The 14,418-nt window shown below is 40.6% G+C and overlaps 1 protein-coding gene across 3 annotated transcripts in view; it reads left to right on the top strand.

Moving 5' to 3' along the window:
- Positions 1-14,418, top strand: part of vgll4b (vestigial-like family member 4b) — a 102,073-nt gene that overhangs the window by 82,024 nt on the left and 5,631 nt on the right. The window lies entirely within an intron of this gene.

Here is a 14,418-nt window from a genome sequence, read left to right as displayed (position 1 = left end):
CCCATTTAGAGTTCGGAAATCGGTTAAAAAAATATATGGTCTTTTTTCTGCAACATCAAGGTTTATATTGACGCTTACATAGGTCTGGTGATAATGTTCCCCTTTAAAGCTGCTCTGTGTCACCGGCTCAGAATTACAGTTTTTGCAACAAAAGATAAAGGAACACCCCAATGGTCAGCATGTGTTACTCGTAGTACTTTCAGAGAACACATTTAACAAATATAAATCTATATATTTGTCCCAATGAAGTTAAACTTTGTAAAAAAAAGTTTATATTGATGTTGAACCAGTGAGTAAAATCATACGCTTTTCTAAATACTGCTTTTAAAAATACTGTTGTCCTTTTCCTGCGTGCTTACAGTCTTACTGGTAAGAGTGCGGGTTATGGTGCTCGGGGTTCATTAAGACGTGGGCAGCCACCTGTCACATTTGTCTGTGACTCAGTTCCCATTGAAAGTGAATTAAGACCATGTACAAGTCTGAAATTGTTTACATTTTTCATCTGATTTCAACCATCCATCCATCCATTTCCTACCGCTTGTCCCTTTCGGGGTCGCGGGGGGTGCTGGAGCCTATCTCATTCCAATGTCAAATTCAGCTCATTCAGGACATTTGGGGTAGCATTTTTTAATTTCCCCAAAACTCCGGTAACACTGACCCATTTTTGTTAAACAAATCTTTATCGTCCTTAGTATCGACAATACTAACTTCTTATACATTTTGTCAAATGAGTCAAACCATTCCATTGTTAAAATATCCATCTCATTTAAGCTATTTGCAAGATTCCTAACATTTCACAGAATTGTCCACCCTTTTCCTACTGGAATGTTGTCCACTGTTGGCGAGTCAATCACATGATTGTTTTGGCTTTACCCCGGATACCCTTCCTGATGCAACCCTGACCCAATCAAACCCATGCCCTTTGCCTTGAAACACCACCAGGGGATACTTTTCCTATTGAAATAAATGTAGACTGTATCTAAGATCCACATTTCCCAACCCATCTGAACTATGCCAGCATCAAATTATTCATTCCATTAATCAATTTTCGACATTCCAAACATTCAGTTTTCCATAGTTCCCCATTTTCTGGCCCCATGGAAAAGAATGGATAATATTCTTCAAGTGATTGCTGCATCACGCCGTGCAGCTGATTCAGAGCATTCCAATTTAGATTTTCCACATACCAATAATTTCCGCATACTTTCCCCATACAGTATATCAGCTCTTAAGCATTCACACAAGTCCCTCCAAATTGAACTCGACTTAAAATGATTGTTTGAAAATGCACATACACCATGAGTCACCTTGAACATTCAGCTACAATCTGAGCATTTGTGCAGACCGACACCTGACACCCCCTCTAGTAGGGGGGCAGGGCTCGAGAAGTCTAGACCTATCCTTTTGTTGTCCAATCCCAACACGCCACTGTCAGGACAGGGGGAGTCAGACTTTCAGAACAAAGTGTCTGAACAAACTCCAGCTGCTTGTACAGACTAATCATACAGCACTGTTTTGTGCCGCTTCTTTTCTCGCATGTCCTGTTTCAGTAGTGACCTTGTTTTAGCCGGCGTGCAAGAACGTGTCCTGCATGTGCCGGCTTGTTTATGGTCCTCTGCATGTGGCGGCTGTGCATCGACTCCGAGCAAGAGGAGGAGGGGAGTCTCAAACAAAGAACCCTTATCCCGCCCGCTGGAGCCTGCGTGCTGGAAGCTTGCTACTGCCTGCCCTTCTGGCTGCCACTCAGCACTTGTAAAGCTTCCAGAGTAAAAGTTGCAGTTGCGCCTTTCAAAATAAGAGGAGGAGGACACACTTCCCCATTGGCTTTTGTTTGGCAAAACATTCCTTGTTGTTGGCCATGCATTAACATATTTCTGTAGCATAGCACTACAGCTTCCTTCTCCTTGAAACTTCGGTAACACTTTAGTATGGGGAACATATTCACCATTAACTAGTTGCTTATTAAAGTAACAAAGACTTAATTTAGAGTTATTTGGACACTAGGGGAACATATAAGGGTTAGGGTTAGGACATACTTGCCAACCTTGAGACCTCCGATTTCGGGAGGTGGGGGCATGGTTAAGAGGGGGAAGAGTATATTGACAGCTAGAATTCACCAAGTCAAGTATTTCATACATATATACATACATATATATATATACATACATATATATATATATATATATATATATATATATATATATATATATATATATATATATATATATATATATATATATATATATATATATAAATATATATCCTGAAAATATGCAAACAAAACTGTGTTTAGATAATTGATACTTCAAACTTGCATAAATAAATCTTAAGGAATATAACATAACTTGGCTTCTGAGAGCTTCAAAATGTAATGAATAAAATGCTAAAGTTGTTGATAAACAAGCAATTATTTTGATAATTAAATATGGTCATTTTAAATGAATTATTATGATCATTTAAAATTAATGATTTCAATTATGTTTATTTTAATGTATAATTCTATGGCTGGATGTAATAAGGAGTCAGAAAAAATACAAATAAAAATACAATGAATTGTGATGTTTTTAGCAAAATATAGTAAACATGTATTTTTTTAAATTAATAAATATATTTATTTTTAGGTAAGATAAACATAATAATACAATGTATCTCTAGTGTGGATGATTTAGTTCTTGTCACCCTGTTGTCCTCCCGTCATAAAGAAAAGGCTGTCCTCACTCAGGTCCGCATGGAGTTGAAGGGGACGTGGCCTCCAGCTCCGGCTGAAAATCGGGAGATTTTCGGGAGAATATTTGTCCCGGGAGGTTTTCGGGAGAGGCGCTGAATTTCGGGAGTCTCCCGGAATATTCGGGAGGGTTGGCAAGTATGGGTTAGGGTTACTAATAGGGATGTCCGATAATGGCTTTTTGCCGGTATCCGATATTCCGATATTGTCCACCTCTTTAATTACCGATACCGATATCAACTGATATATACAGTCGTGGAATTAACACATTATTATGCCTGATTTGGACAACCAGGTATGGTGAAGATAAGGTACTTTAAAAAAAATAAAAATAAAATAAGATAAATAAATTAAAAACATTTTCTTGAATAAAAAAAAGTAAAACAATATAAACACAGTTACATAGAAACTAGTAATTAATGAAAATGAGTCAAATTAACTTTTAAAGGTTAGTACTATTAGTGGACCAGCAGCACGCACAATCATGTGTGCTTACGGACTGTATCCCTTGCAGACTGTATTGATATATATTGATATATAATGTAGGAACCAGAATATTAATAACAGAAAGAAACAACCCTTTTGTGTGATTATGTTACTAATTTGCATGTTAATAAGCAACTAATTAATGGTGGACAAGTGTTCCCCATACTAAAGTGTTACCGAAACTTCTTCACATGCAGGAGGATTAAAAAGGTTGGGGAAGAAACAGTGTAGTGTGTCTTGTATTCAATGTGCGTTCGTATTCACATGTTGGTTTCTTTGCCTCCTTGTTGGGATTTCCACATCCGACGTGTCCCCAGCTTTGGTAACAAAGGGTTTTTCTCCAGTCTTCTTAACCCTGCAGTCACTTAGCTGGCAAACACGTGTGTGCTTCTTATCGTGCAGCTGCAAGCCCGAGTGGTGTCGGGAATGGTGCAAAGCCTTCTTCTGCTTATTCATATTTAGCACGCTTTTATCCTACATAGAAAGTTGGGAGGAAGCGGCACTTCACTTAGTGCAACAGATGGATGCACATATTTTTAACTTCCGCTGCTAAAGCCTGGACTCTCTTTCTTTTTTATTTACAGTCTGGATAACTGGTGTGGCTCTCTTTCTATGTATGTGTATATTTATATACAGTATTTCCATTTTGTGGCTTTGCACAGAGCCCCGGTTGGCCTGCTTGTAACCTGTGGTAGAGCCTTCATCCGCCCCCTCGACTTTTTCTCCATTTTTTGTGTCTTTTCTCAACACGCTGATTCTTCCCAGATGTTTCCTGTGTGTGTGTCATTCCCTCTCCTGTCTCCATGGATCTCTCTGAGGATATCAACATCTACCCATGTTGGAGATTTATAGGGAGGGCTTTCCTGAAGAAATGTGTTTTCCCCTGCTGTAGTTTTTTAATTTGAGAAACAACAAAATGCAGGGTGAAAAAGCAATACAGTCGTGGTCAAAAGTTTACATGCACTTGTAAAGAACATAATTTCATAGCTGTCGTGAGTTTCCAATACTTTCTAGGGATTGGAGCACATACTTGTTGGTCACAAAAATGAAGTTTGGTTGTTTTATGAATTTATTATGGGTCTACTGAAAATGTGACCAAATCTGTTACATGTCCCTTGGCAAGTTTCACTGCAATAAGACACTTTTGGTAGCCATCCACAAGCTTCTGGTTGAATTTTTGACCACTCCTCTTGACAAAATTGGTGCAGTTCAGCTAAATGTGTTGGTTTTCTGACATGGACTTGTTTCTTCAGCATTGTCCACACATTTAAGTCAGGACTTTGGGAAGGCCATTCTAAAACCTTCATTCTAGCCTGATTTAGCCATTCCTTTACCACTTTTAACTTGTGTTTGGGGTCATTGTCCTGCTGGAACACCAAACTGCGCCCAAGACCCAACCTCCGGGCTGATGATTTTAGGTTGTCCTGAAGAATTTGGAGGTAATCCTCCTTTTTCATTGTCCCATTTACTCTCTGTAAAGCACCAGTCCCATTGGCAGCAAAACAGGCCCAGAGCATGATACTACCACCACCATGCTTGACGGTAGGCATGATGTTCCTGGGATTAAAGGCCTCCCCTTTTCGCCTCCAAACATATTGCTGGGTATTGTGGCCAAACAGCTCAATTTTTGTTTCATCTGACATCACATGGACAAAGATAAGACCTTCTGGAGGAAAGTTCTGAAGTGACTTAAATATTTCTCACAAAGCTTACAGCTTCCTCTTTTTTTATAACACTTTTGCATTCTTTGAACCTTTGTGAGGTTAGAAGACACTGGTTTTGGACCTGAGTGAAGGCCTTCTTTGATCCAGGCTCCTTTTTTAGTCGAACGTTTGATGGCATTGAGTTCAGGGCTCCCAAGTTCCGCCACACCAAACTCCCTGGCTGCTGGAAAATCTTCTACAAATTGTTTCCAGACCAACATAAGCTTATAATTGTAAACAATCTCATGGTGACATAAAGAAGTAAGAGTCAAGTGGGGACCACCAAGGCCAACATAATTGATTAGGTTAATAAGTACAGTGTTACCTTGATTCTTGTTAGTAATCCGTTCCAAAATGACCCCCGGGTCGGAAGTTGAAAGCAGGCTAGCACATTTTGTAAAACACAGCTGGATTCTTGCATTTTATTAACCTCTGTGCAACTTTAAGATTGGCTGGACACACTTACTCTTAGGATCAAATAGGGACTTTCTCATAAAAGTGTCATTAGTAAGCAAAATAGTAATATTTATTTTCTACTTTCTGTGCTTGAAATGTTTGGAGAACTTCAGATATATTTATTGATATTAAGTTTGTATAATGTTTTATGCTTTTTATGTTTAATGGCCTTTTTGTCAAAAATACAAATTGTTTTTTTTATATTGGGAAATGTAAAATATGCAATATTTTAAAACATTGCAGAGTGGAATATTTGAAGTTGTGTAATTACAGTATTGATTAGGTCAATAATTCATGACATTAATTTTGATACAATGTCAGTGCCTACTCAGGTAGAATGACCGGTAAAGCAGGCAGAACCTGCCATCTTATATATAACTGCCTAATAAGGGTCGACAAACAAATTGATTCACATCCTAATCATGATTCTTATTCATCCCAATTCTAAATCAATTCATAATTTTCAAAAATCCATCCATTTATCCATCTTCTTCCGCTTATCCGAAGTCTGGTCTTGGGGGCAGCAGTTAAAGCAGAGAAGCTCAGACTTCCCTCTTCCTAATAACTTCGTCCAGCTCTTCCTGGGGGATCCCGAGGTGTTCCCAGGCCAGCTGGGAGACATAGTCTCTCCGCCGTGTCCTGGGTCTTCCCTGTGTTTTTCTACCGGTCAAACGTGCCTTAAACACCTCCCAAGGGAGGCGTTCGGGGGGCATTCTGACCAGATGCCCGAACCACCTCATCTGGCTCCTATCGATGTGGAGGAGCAGCGGCTTTACACTGAGCTCCTCCCGAATGACAAAGCTTCTTACCCTATCTCTAAGAGAGGAAACTCATTTCGGCCACTTGTACCCATGATCTTGCCCTTTCGGTCATAACTCAAAGTTCATGACCATAGGTGAGGATAGGGACGTAGATCGACCAGTAAGTTGAGAGCTTTGCCTTCCGGCTCAGCTCTTTCTTCACCACGACGGATCCACATTACTGCAGACGCCACACCAATACGCCTGTCAATCTCACGATCCACACTTCCCTCACTAGTGAACAAGACCGGCAGGTACTCGCCTTATTCAGTGGACTCGGACTTGGAACTGCTGATTTTCATCCCAGTCGCTTCACACTCTGCTGCAAACAGATCCACTGAGAGCTGAAGATCCTGGCCAGATAAAGCCAGCAGGACCACAACATCCGCAAAAAGGAGAGACTTAATCCGGCAGCCACCAAACTGGATCCCCTCAAACCCCCGACTGCGCCTGGAAATTCTTTCCATAAAAGTTGTAAACAGAATCGGTGACAAAGGGCAGCACTGGCCGAGTTCCAACCCTCACTGGAAACGGGTCCGACTTACTGCCGGCAATGCAGACCAAGCTCATACAGGGAGCGGACAGCCACAAGCAGGCGGTCCGATACCCCGTACTCTCTGAGCACCCTCCACAGAACTTCCCGAGGAGGGAAGTCAAAAATTGTTAAAAATTTCCAAAAAGGAATCGTAATCAAATCCAATCGTTAGGTGCCCGAAAATTTACACTCCTACTGCCCAAGAGTTTCGCCAATCACCTGTACAGCAGTTGCTTGTTTATGCTTATCAAAGCTCTGAGTGTTATGCTAATGTTTTTCTGGTGTCTTTTGGTAAGCAGAACTGGCGTGCGGGAAGGGCCGCAATTACAGCAAAATATAATGTTCTTGTTTTTCAATTGGCAAGTATGAGATTAATTCGGTTTTCATTGAAAAAGCATAGCAATATACCAGATTAGTCTGTTAAAGGGGAACATCACAACCAGACCTTTGTAAGCGTCAATATATACCTTGATGTTGCAGAGAAAAGACCATATATTTTCTTAACCGATTTCCGAACTCTAAATCGGTGAATTTTGGCGAATTAAACGCCTTTCTATTATTCGCTCTCGGAGCGATGACGTGACGTCACATCGGGAAGCAATCCGACATTTTCTCCCTTTCGTCGGTGTGTTGTCGGAGGGTGTAACAACACGAACAGGGACGGATTCAAGTTGCACCAGTGGCCCAAAGATGCGAAAGTGGCAAGAAATTGGACGGAATTTGTTCAAAATACGAGGGTGTGGGGAAAGCCGACCAAATGGTCAGTCGTTTGTTCCACACACTTTACCGACGAAAGCTATGCTACGACAGAGATGGCAAGAATGTGTGGATATCCTTCGACACTCAAAGCAGATGCTGACATCAACTCCAAAACTGGACAGATCAGCTTTCAGGAAAAGAGAGCGGATGAGGGTATGTCTACAGAATATATTAATTGATGAAAACTTTATTCATTACTCGCGGTTTTAGGTAAATTATTATACATAAACTGTGTTTACCAATCATTTAGCTTAAAAACATTTATTTTTTTCAATCATTCGAGTACATTCGGGTAGTATTTTGTGTCTATTTAGGTATGGTTAACCTGAGTGCTGAAATCGTGGAAAAATATATGTTCTTAGCGCGCCTGAAATGGGCTGTCTGCACTCTCAAAGTGCATGTTGTTGCCAAATGTAAACCTAGTTCATAGTTGTTAGTAATGATCTTATCAGACAGTGTTAAGCCGCTGAAATCAGAGTTTGAATCCGAGCTAATGTCGCTATACTTTGCTGTTCTAGCCGCCATGTTTGTTTGTATTGGCATCAATGTGTGACGTCACAGGAAAATGGACGGGTGTATATAACGATGGTTAAAATCAGGCACTTTGAAGCTTTTTTTAGGGATATTGCATGATGGGTAAAATTTTGAAAAAAACTTCGAAAAATAAAATAAGCCACTGGGAACTGATTTTTAATGGTTTTAACCCTTCTGAAATTGTGATAATGTTCCCCTTTAAAAATAGCAGTTATCACGGGAGTTAATCGGGCCGAAAGAGTTTTTAAGAGAAAGTGTTGTATACTCAACATTTAGATCCCGTTCTCACAACGTTGCAATCAACGGCGAAATGTTTACACAAATTTAACCTTCAAACTGAACAATCATATCACTTAAGGAACACATGTAATGCCTAATTTGGGCCTTAGGGTTGCACAAGGGTTAACAACACCAAAAGACTGAGTCCTTAACAGCTGGGATTCTTTGTTTGAACTCTCGATTGCACAGAATTTTACACAGGCAAACAAAAAAGTTTGTTACACGCAATATTTGGCTGTATGAAAACCGAGACATTATGACATATGGAAAAAATGTTTGTCAAACCAAATCCCACAAAAAGTTGACAATATGAAAGCCGAGGCTGGTAGTATTTACAGTATGGTTGTATAATTACTGCGTCCCAAGAATTGTATCCCTTTTGTTCTTTTGATAGTTGTGTCTGATATTCACTGACCTTGTTGCAAAGTCTGCACATACAACACTCAAGATACCAGTTCCTATCCGTGCAGTCTTTTTGCCCCAAATCGCATACTACCATCCCAGTAACTAATGCTTAATTCTCCTTCAAGGACTCTAGGGCACAAATGTGAATACAAGTATTATCATGTTTCACTTTGATGTAACTCAAACATAATAAAGCCGCTAAATTTGCAACCCTAGGGGCTAAGTACAAGTCATTCACAGCAAGGTCGTAGTTCTTGGGAATGACGTGAAGGCAGTCTGCTTGTCGTAATGAAAGACAGGGAGTGCTGGGATGTAGTACAGTAGTGATATAGTACTGCATGGGGGGTTTGGACTCTGGATTTAGACTGAAGTGATCCTCCTGTGAGCCGTCACCACAGCCGCCGCCACTAATACCGGCCTACGCATAAAGCCATAGTCTTGTAAAATAGAATCAAATGCACTTCTGCCTTCTATTTGGCTGTCACATGACCAGTCACATGGTTCTCATTTTCAAAACAAGTCAAGCGGAGCTAAGCAAAATAACTTCAAATGTAATGTCAGTAAAATAAGTTTAATTGTCGCCCAACCAGCTGGCATGAGACAAGAGCAGGTGGTCCGCCCCCGCTCGCTCTGTGACCCCATTGAAAATTAAAAGGTGAACAAGGGGAAGACAAAAGGCGCCGGATGGGTTTGTGGTTGCCCGATGGCACGGAATCAAGTCCAGGGTTTTGTTGGCGGGAATGGAGGAGGATTTGACAGATCTGCCACTGGCTGACTGACTGGTTCTGTCCTCTGGCTGGCTCCTGTAACGGGGGCCCCTTTGGTGTGGCGCTACCGCTACACTTGGCCGTGGTTGATGTTGGGAACCGCCCAAACACTCAGGTGGTGAGTCGGGGGGAGATATGGGCAGCCTCCTTTGTCAGAATCAGTCAGAGAACATGTGCAGCTTGTTCTTTGTATGCAAAATCAAATCTGAACAGAAAAACATGGCATGTTTTCATTGCGTGGTACTTACTCGGCTCAAGAAGACACTGTTACTTGTTCTGCTTTTCTTCTGGAGAAGGCAGGGACCAATTTCAACAATACTGGAATCACGATTATTAATCGTTAATTAAAATATATTACATTGCACTTTTTATTTTAAACAAACAGTATGTACACTTACTTGCTCGCACATGTGTCCACTGTCTGTCTGTCGCCCTCTGGTGGTTGGCGATTGTAAACGTGCTTGGTTTGAAATGCAGCGTAGCCTGTTGTTTTAATCATAACTGCCAAAATCATGATTACTGTATTTTTCGGAGTATAAGTCGCACCGGCCGAAAATGCATAATAAAGAAGGAAAAAAACATATATAACTCGCACTGGAGTATAAGTTGCATTTTTTGGGGTAAATTTATTTGATAAAACCCAACACCAAGAATAGACGTTTGAAAGGCAATTTAAAATAAATAAAGAATAGTGAACAACAGGCTGAATAAGTGTACGTTATATGAGGCATAAATAACCAACTGAGAACGTGCCTGGTATGTTAACGTAACATGTTATGGTAAGAGTCATTCAAATAACTATAACATATAGAACATGCTATACGTTTACCAAACAATCTGTCACTCCTAATCGCTAAATCCCATGAAATCTTATACGTCTAGTCTCTTACGTGAATGAGATAAATAATATTATTTGATATTTTACGGTAATGTGTTAATAGTTTCACACATAAGTCGCCCCTGAGTATAAGTTGCACCCCCTGGCCAAACTATGAAAAAAACTGCGACTTATAGTCTGAAAAATACGGTACGATTAAAATTTTATTTAATCGTGCAGCTTTACCTGGTAGAGTTGTTGGACATCAGCCACAGCTGGTCACTTTGATTGATTGGTTGAAACTTTTATTAGTAGATTGCACAGTACAGTACACATTCTGTACAATTGACCACTAAATGGTAACACCCGAATACGTTTTTCAACTTGTTTAAGTCGGGGTCTACGTTAATCAATTCATGGTAGGGCTGCAGCTATCGATTATTCTGGTAACAGAGTAATCTATCGGTTAGTTAGTTCGATTAATCCTGTAATCGGATGAAGCACACTTTTATAGCCTCACTGCATATTTTAGGGAAAATAGTTGAAATAAACAACAATTTTACTGCTTGCCATTTCCTTCGATCTTTTTTTTTTTTCCTAAAAATGCATCATCACACAGATCCTGGCACCCACACACCACCGCTCTCATCTTCGCTCTGTTGCAGCGGCCGTGTGGAAACAATGTCAACAATTTTATTCATTTTAGTTAAATGATTATTCAAAGCAACATAATATAAATCACAGCTCTTTTATAAATAAATTCATCGATTTGATTTATTACAGCCCTACACATTAGTCGAACTCAGAGGTTATGTGACTAAAAATAACGCAATTAGCTTACAATCTCCATTGTCTTGCTGCCATCAGTCTCCTCTTGAATAAAATGTCATCACTTTGCAAGGGCAGTCCTGTAATCCTTTCTTGTTGTTTGTTAGCAGGTCTCATTTCCTCTGTATTTTTCATAAGTAGAATAGCAGAGGTGGAAAATGGTCATACAGGTTCCAATAAAGTTGCTATTATTCCTTCCCCTGTGCCAGCGATTCTCAAACTGTGGTACGCAGGCTCTCGTGGTATGACCAATAATTACTTCAATACATATTCAAACAGTGTTACTGTTCAAACTGTATGTAATGTTCCAGTGGCCAAAAATATTAAATATACTTGCTAAATAAAACCTCTGACTTGATTTTAATGAATTTAATTTCATTTCATTTTTATTTATCTCCTTCATTGATGTGCATCTTTGATCGATAGACAATTATACCTCCATTATTCAATTATACATTTACACACCAATGCCTGAGAAGGAGCAGGATGAAGAAAAATCGTATATTTTCCTGCCCCCTTCAACATAATACGTAGTCTTACTTAATGGATATCATATAAACCAACAATTATGTATATATATGTAGGCCTACCACGCTACTGTACTTTAAAGGGGAACATTATCACCAGACCTATGTAAGCGTCAATACATACCTTGATGTTGCAGAAAAAAGACCATATATTTTTTTAACCGATTTCCGAACTCTAAATGGGTGAATTTTGGCGAATTAAACGCCTTTCTAATATTCGCTCTCGGAGCGATGACGTCACAACGTGACGTCACATCGGGAAGCAATCCGCCATTTTCTCAAACACCGAGTCAAATCAGCTCTGTTATTTTCCGTTTTTTCGACTGTTTTCCGTACCTTGGAGACATCATGCCTCGTCGGTGTGTTGTCGGAGGGTGTAACAACACGAACAGGGACGGATTCAAGTTGCACCAGTGGCCCAAAGATGCGAAAGCGGCAAGAAATTGGACGTTTGTTCCGCACACTTTACCGACGAAAGCTATGCTACGACAGAGATGGCAAGAATGTGTGGATATCCTGCGACACTCAAAGCAGATGCATTTCCAACGATAAAGTCAAAGAAATCTGCCGCCAGACCCCCATTGAATCTGCCGGAGTGTGTGAGCTATTCAGGGACAAAGGACCTAAGTAGCATGGCAAGCAATGGCGGCAGTTTGTTCCCGCAGACGAGCGAGCTAAACCCCCTATCGACCCTCGCTTCCCTGGCCTGCTGACATCAACTCCAAAACTGGACAGATCAGCTTTCAGGAAAAGAGCGCGGATGAGGGTATGTCTACAGAATATATTAATTGATGAAAATTGGGCTGTCTGCACTCTCAAAGTGCATGTTGTTGCCAAATGTATTTCATATGCTGTAAACCTAGTTCATAGTTGTTAGTTTCTTTTAATGTCAAACAAACACATACCAATCGTTGGTTAGAAGGCGATCGCCGAATTCGTCCTCGCTTTCTCCCGTGTCGATGGCTGTCGTGTCGTTTTTGCTTGCATACGGTTCAAACCGATATGGCTCAATAGCTTCAGTTTCTTCTTCAATTTCGTTTTTGCTACCTGCCTCCACACTACAACCATCCATTTTGATACATGCGTAATCTGTTGAATCGCTTAAGCCGCTGAAATCGGAGTCTGAATCCGAGCTAATGTCGCTATATCTTGCTGTTCTTTCCGCCATGTTTGTTTGTATTGGCATCACTGTGTGACGTCACAGGAAAATGGACGGGTGTATATAACGATGGTTAAAATCAGGCACTTTGAAGCTTTTTTTAGGGATATTGCGTGATGGGTAAAATTTTGAAAAAAACTTCGAAAAATATAATAAGCCACTGGGAACTGATTTTTAATGGTTTTAACCATTCTGAAATTGTGATAATGTTCCCCTTCAAGGATTTCCAAGACGGCCTGTGATATATTGACAAAAGTTGCAGTTGGTATGTTTCCATCTATCAGCAATCACACACAATTATTGATTTATCTTAGTGATTCCTTTTTTTTTCTCCTATGTGATGCACTTCAGACTGCGGGGCTAGGAAACAGCGAACCATTGTTAAGCTTTAGTGTGTGTGTGTGTGTAGTGGGGTCTTGTGTCGGCAGGTTTTACAGGAACGCTGCCAAATCTCTCAGGAAGTTTGCAGCAGACGGTGAAAGAAAAAGGAAGACAAAGCAAAAGAGCCCCTTTTGCTTGTGTAAGCTTTGGGCACAAACGAAGGAAACAAGTCTTTCTTGTAGTAGAAGCTCGGACCATTCACACACAACCTCCCCCCATGGCCTTCCTCTGCGCCATCCCACGCCTCCTCAACAGTTCCTTACTCTGTATTGTGTATTTATTTGTGGTTTGATGCTGTTGTGGAGTCCAGATGCTTGAGGCCGCAGTACAGGTTGCTTGGTCACATGCTCCTACGAGCATCCAAACAAACCTTTTTGTGTACAAAGTGCTGCACATTTGCACTCTTGTGCCCATTGAGGCGCATTCAGAGAGGTGACATAATGACTGCTTCTGAACAAAGGCAGATTTTTTAATGTTCCAGTTTGTTGACCGTTTAGACAGCGCTCCATTTCGACGCAGCTGTATCCGTGTAGTGGGAAATGGCAAGCGCTCGCTCCCTGCGCTGGGCCTCCAAGTGTAGGCGGGAAGCGTAGCTGCAGGAAGGGTGGAATACACAACTGAACAAACACGAGTGGACATGTAATTGCTGCCTGTTAAAGGGGAACATTATCACAATTTCAGAATGGTTAAAACCATTAAAAATCAGTTCCCAGTAGCTTATTATATTTTTCGAAGTTTTTTTCAAAATTTTACCCATCACGCAATATCCCTAAAAAAAGCTTCAAAGTGCCTGATTTTAACCATCATTATATACACTCGTCCATTTTCCTGTGACGTCACATAGTGAAGCCAACACAAACAAACATGGCGGATAGAACAGCAAGCTATAGCGACATTAGCTCGGATTCAGACTCGGATTTCAGCGGTTTAAGCGATTCAACAGATTACGCATGTATTGAAACGGATGGTTGTAGTGTGGAGGCAGGTAGCGAAAACGAAATTGAAGAAGAAACTGAAGCTATTGAGCCATATCGGTTTGAACCGTATGCAAGCGAAACCGACACGACAGCCAGCAACACGGGAGAAAGCGAGGACGAATTCGGCGATCGCCTTCTAACCAACGATTGGTATGTGTTTGTTTGGCATTAAAGGAAACTAACAACTATGAACTAGGTTTACAGCATATGAAATACATTCGGCAACAACATGCACTTTGAGAGTGCAGACAGCCCAGTTTTCATCAATTAATATTTTCTG

This window comes from Nerophis lumbriciformis, linkage group LG03, assembly GCF_033978685.3.
Source record: "Nerophis lumbriciformis linkage group LG03, RoL_Nlum_v2.1, whole genome shotgun sequence".
NCBI classification, from domain to species: domain Eukaryota; kingdom Metazoa; phylum Chordata; class Actinopteri; order Syngnathiformes; family Syngnathidae; genus Nerophis; species Nerophis lumbriciformis.
Note: the sequence above shows the minus strand (reverse complement) of the source record. Positions and strands in the feature narration are given on the sequence as shown.